Raw genomic sequence first — 6,616 nt, 5'->3', positions numbered from 1 at the left:
AGCAAGATCAGTTGACATCGAAATTCATTCAGATGTAACAAAGTAATGATGATGATAATACTTTGTTGTTTTTATAAATAAATACATTATTGTGCAGATTTGCATAAGATGCAAACGCTAACTAGAAGTGTATTACATAATAGTAGCACCAGTTAAGGGGACGTCCATTGATCATGTGATTTATTTTTTAAGGATTTTTTAAGAAGTCACTGCTGAAGATTTTTCTCTCAATATATCTTAAGAAATATAAGAACCAGAGACGTAGAAGCCGACAAAAACTTTTTGATAAATTTCAAAATTATGTGTTAGAAACTTATGGCCTAGATCAAATGGAGAGGGAAAAAACCCTACTAGATGCTGAAGATAAGCTGGATCGGATTCTTATTGGAAAAAGAGTTCTTTCAGTACGATGTCATCAGAGAAAAAATAAGAGAATTGAAACGACTAGCACGAAAACTAATGCAGGTGATGGACTGCATTTGGAATCTTAAGGGATTTTTGTAGATTAAATTTTCAGGGATTTTTTAAGCTGGATATGGAAAATTGGATGTAGAAAGAGATGATAAACAATACTTTTAAAATACGTTAAAAATTTAACTTTAAAATAATACACGATGTAAACACATATAATTCGGTTCTTACCATATCAATTAGGAGAAGTTTAGAAAATGGCATGCCGGCGCTGAGGACCACAGGACCGGCCCTGTATATATTATATATATATATATATATAAATGATTGCACTGAATGAAGGCTAAGATGCCAGCCGAAACGTATGGATTTTAAAAAAGTTTCTAAAGACTCTCAAACTATTTCCATTGATGTAACGCCCGACTTTTTAACTCAAATTAATTATATTATATGAACATCAAATTCAAGACTATTCAAATATATATATATATATATATATATATATATATACATTTTCATCTAGTATTGTCCAGTATTGTCTAGCTCATTATTTAATAATAGAATGATTATATGCTATTAGAAATAATAATTCTCAGCATGTCGCTTGTGAAGTAGAAATAACTGGTCTCAAGAAAACAAACAGATACACAGACAGACGAATGAATGAACGGATTGTGTAGATTGATTGATAAATATATCTTTTTCAGAATTCAAATATTTCTGAAAAAAGTTCAATTTTTTGTTGAAATATTTCTACCTTTTTTCTAACTAAACGATGTTTAGTCCAGTCATTATAATGAGTTCACCTCGGAATTCCAGACACCCAGCTGTAAGTCTGTAAATACTTGTATATTGACACTAAAAAGTTGTCTCAAAACCTACATATGTTGAGTACACCCTACTATATGTAGCTTTTGAGATAACTTTTAGGGTGTCAATATACAAGAATTTACAGACTTACAGCTGGGTATCTCGAATTCCGAGATTCTTACCTAATTTAAGCTCAAATGACTGGACTTGTGAAGGTTTTACGATTACGAAGTCAAGCGCTTACCACAACCCTACAGACCTTAGGTCCCTAATATGAATATTTTTGAATTTCTTTGCTCCCAGGGGCTCGAATCCTTCCAAATTGATAAAAAAGGTTCTATGAAGGTTTTACCTCTTAATATTAACTTCAAGATAGTCCGCACTCCAATCAAAGTTTCTTATGGAAATAACATGAGTAAAATTCCATTTGTTTTTTTAGAATTTTAAGACTTAGCAACAAGTGAATTAAAATTTTGAGCATAACATCGCATTTGCTTATTTTGATCATAAATCAACAATTTACTACAAAAATTTAATATATTTTATAAAAAAAAGTATTCACTTAGGAAGAAAAACCAAGAAACTTTGGTTGTAGTGCGGACTATCTTAAAGTTAATACTAAAATTTTCAGAGAATTGCTTTTTATCAATTTGGAAACATTTGAGACCCTGGGAGCAAGAAAATTCGAAAATATCCATATTAAGGACCACCCTGATATATATATATTATATATATATATATATATATATATATATAACTAATAAATGAATTTCACTCACTTTAGTATCTGATTCAGCATCTTTTTCGGGCGTGGGCGCCCTGGACACCTTGCTTGGTAAAAGAGCAGAATCTGCAATACAAAAAGCTATTAGTATAATAATTATAACTAAAATAATAGTTTAATAAACTATTCAGTATATGTCAAATATAATATTTTCAATTGAATTAATGAAGATACTGACAACTATCAAATAAAAAATTAAATTACCATTTGTACAAGTTAAATTCTTATATATATTAGGTTGGCAATTAAGTAAGTGCGGATTTTTCAGAAAGTCAAAGATATTTTGTTCATGGTACTAAATAACTTTATTCTGTAATGCATTATTCATTATGACCTGGTGGCTTTGTCATCTTTCAACAGCATCATTATCCCACCTTCATAAAACTTCTGGTTTTTATGAACAAAAAACTGAATCAGAAATAATTTGAAACTATTATTATCATTGAATTGTTTAACATTCAAGGAGTTTTTTAAAGATCGAAACAAAAAGTAATCAAAAGGTGCATAGTATCAGGACTGTATGGTAAATATGGCAAAACATCCCATCTAAGCTTCAATGATTTGTGTCAAGTGGCCAAAAATATGTGGTGTCGATAAAGGAATAAATCACCATTGCCAATCAAGGCCGCTTTTTTACTGCATTGTTTAATTTGCAGTTGATCGTTTGGTTAGATGGTAGGAGTACAAGTACATAATTCCCTTGTAAAAATCTTCAACTGGATCAGCGTGAATGACATTTAGTCATCTTTGAGTGAAAAATCAGCAGAACGAAGTTAGGCAAACCAATTTTGATACTACTGTTTATTAAGGCTTCTTCATCATAAAGAGCTCGTAACATTTTGTGAGCTCAAAATGCTTTGTACCTTTGTAAAACTTGGAAAATACAAAACCGATCAAAAAACTCTATTACCTGTCCATTAAAATGTTTTGTGCAACAACTCAACATCAAAAGCCTTAATGAGGTGACAATATTTATTGTAACTATTATGTAAAAAAAATTGAAAAAATATCACATGCTGTTTGAAAATTATTAGCTTTTAATTTCATTCCAAAGCTTTGGTTAAACTGTGACTTGGTTAATGTGGTTGATTTTTATTATTTTTGTTAATTTAAGCTTCCGAACCTTATTTTGAGTCACATTAACAGAGTTAAAAAGGCTCACTCTTGGAATAAATCTATGCAGTAAAAAAACAATGTTCTATTTTCAAAATTTACTATTAGTACAAAGTTTTTTGTACCCATATTTATTATTGACAGACATATAAAAATGATATATTACACTGATCTGTGGAATAATAAAAAAGTGCCACGACTCTAATTAGTGAAAATGATTTTGAATTGATTCCCACTATGCCTTTCGATAATTAGTTTATAATTTAACATAATGCAAAAAATGAATTTAGGTAAAATTGTAAATGTATGCTTTTCAAAGTCCACGGATTCATATGGAACAAATGCATAACTTATACAATAATATCAAGTTTACAGCAGCAGGTATGTTTTCGCCAGAATGCGGCACCGATTTGCTAGTAGATTGGCTTTGTATCGGTGCCGAGCGGTAAGGATTAATATTAGTTATACCTTCACTAAATTCACTAAATTCATCGATTTCTCCATATAGACATGTAAGTTTTCGAAACATTTGTCAAAAATTGTTATATCAAAACACAAACTACAAAAATTATTAAAATAATATATAATATAATATAGTAAACAATATCCATTTCCTAAATTATTAATATTTATAATTTCATTTTTTCATATAAAAAATGACAAAAAATAACATGACAAATCATGTCAAATATATACACGAATTTTTTGGAAAATTATTATCGATTAATATGTAACGATAGTAAAATATTTTAAATAACAAGGTGTCAGTGACATTTTGCCTCAAGACAAGTTGCAAAAACATTTCGCTATGTGTAATTCAGCGACTAAATCGATAGGAATTAACATTTAACTACTTTTAAAATCGTTGACATTTTAATTTTTTCCAATACTCTAAATTTCAATTAATGTTCATAAGTAAATCACTTTTCGTAGGCCTATGATATTTTTTGGTGTTCGATGAGACCACGAACTCAATATATATATAGTAATCAATATACAATAAAAAGTTTCATAATACAAGGAAATAGGATTATCTGGTGAAAATATTAACTTATACTGAAAGATAAAAAACTCTTATTCTATTTGATTTAAAAATAATTATTGATTTAACTTACTATTAAATAGAATTATATGTTATTAAAGAATAAAATAATATTACCAAAACACAATTTAAAATTGTCTTCAAATGTTCAAATAAGAAAATTATGGTTATTAATGAAATTTTTCATACAGTTTTATGAGAACTATTTTATTTTAAAAAACAAAATGGATAAATTAATATTTATAAATACAGAACCATGTCAGGACCATCATGCTTAAAACGATTTCCCGCATAATATGCCCCTTAAGGGGTTAGGGGTACTTGGAATTTTTGAAAAATCGATTTTTATATTTTTGCATTTTCATTAAGTGTAATATCTTGAAAATGTTCTCTGAAAATTTCAAGTTGATCCGATGATTACTTTTGAGTTATTGGACCCTTACCAGCGCGTTGACGCAAGTGGAGAGCTCGATACTTATACTCAAGATTATTCTCCCTCACATCCTGATGTTTTAAAAGCTTTTAAACCGATTGAAAACGATGTCAGCAATGATAATTTACTTTCAAAATGTGTAGTTCAAGATTGAATCCATAATCAGGAAAAATTAAGAGCTTCAAACCAACTAGTCTAAAAAATATGCCTAAAAACCGTGAATACTAGTTCTACTATCGTACACATTGCCGAATACATATACATAATCATTACTATTGATTATGGGTACCCTAGGACCTAATTGTGGGTATAATTCCCATTGGTATGCTGAAAAATTGAATGCTGCACGTGTGAAAGTAGCAGATCAGCGCGCCCACGAGACGACACGGGAGGGCAGAATGCTTCGTAGGCAACACCAAATGGAAATTGGGAAACTTCCACAATGACTGAAGAATTGTTATATGGCCACAGGAATAGATGACTCGGTGTGTAATAAATTAATAATCGTATTTCTGTACGTAAATCCAATGTAAAACTTTGAACGCGTTTTTCTCAAAACTATGTTTCTTGAATCGGTGACCACTGTAACTCAAAAACCGCTTAGTAGATTTTAATGAAATTTATACAGCTTCTAGAATACATAATAAACTCGTGCCTGATCGAAGAATTTTTATTTTTCAAAAATTTGAATTTTTTAAGACAATAATTAACTGTTGATTTTTTACCCAAAAATCTAGATTTTTCTTTCTGATGCTGCCATTTTGTTAATTTTTGCAAAAAAAAGAAAACCTTCGATCCGGCCCGGGATTAAATATTCATAAAACTATTTTTTCAATTTGATTGATTTAGATGAATATCCAAGGAGTTATGATGGTCACCGCCAGGACCGTTTTTCGAAACAGGGTCAACAAAAACAGCTATAACTTTGGGAATATTGATTTTTTTCTTCTGAAATTTTTGTTACATCAAGTCAAAACATTGTATAATAATGCTGTATTAATATTTTTGTAGAAAAACATCGTTTAATAACCAAAAAGAAATACTGAAAACACTCATTATTTCGTGCCTGCAAGTACCCCTAACCCCTTAACTCGTGCCGGCACTTTGTCTCTAACCCGCATAATACCCTTTCCCGCGTAAGACGTGTTTTTGGTAGTCCGATCCCGAAAAAATCGTTTTAACGGGGTTTTACTGTATTATCATTTTTTAATACGATTAATATATACCCGATAATAGTTTGGTATCTTACTACTGAGTTACAAAAATAATAAAATTTATTAGAATAATAAATTTTATTTAATAAATAATGAATAATTGCCAAAAATGTGACACTCGCAAAAAAAATGTTCTGTTAACAAGTTATTTTCAAAATTTGTTATATTTTTTAATATTACTAAAACATTTGTGTTAACAATAAAAATAGTCGCCCAAATTTTAATAAATCATTAGAAGTCAAAATATTATTTTATTTTGTTTATAAGACATTTTTAATATTAATTTATTTATAAAAAAATTAATTACCTTGAAATATCATCAATAATCCATATAACCAACCATTTTCCATCAACATACGACCGTTAGATATATTTTTCTAAACTCTTTTTCATATTTACGGAATATTTTTTAACGAAATATGTTTGCATATTTTTCAATATTTACTGTTGTGAAATGACGAATTATATCTTAGGAAATAAATCAATATATCAATATTAAAAAATATTGCTCTTATGTATGTAAACAATTTATTATATAAAAAATTAAGCAATTTTTATGCAATTCTAGGAAAGCGGCGGTTTTTAGGAGAAGCCAAAAAATTTTAATAATTAGTTAATAACACTATGAGTAATAATATAAAATAATTTGATATTTAAAAAGCTATTAACATGTATAACTAGACTTTATTCCTATTTCTTTTTAAATAAAAATAGAATAAAAAAAATAATCAATGCTTTACTTATAAAACATTTTAATAGAAACCAAATGGAATTAATTTCAAAAAAACGTGACAATTTTATTAGATACA

This window comes from Ctenocephalides felis, unplaced genomic scaffold (genome assembly GCF_003426905.1).
Source record: "Ctenocephalides felis isolate EL2017-DRISC unplaced genomic scaffold, ASM342690v1 CF-g0.4_SCAFFOLD_01886, whole genome shotgun sequence".
NCBI lineage: Eukaryota > Metazoa > Arthropoda > Insecta > Siphonaptera > Pulicidae > Ctenocephalides > Ctenocephalides felis.
This window is presented reverse-complemented; position numbering follows the sequence as displayed.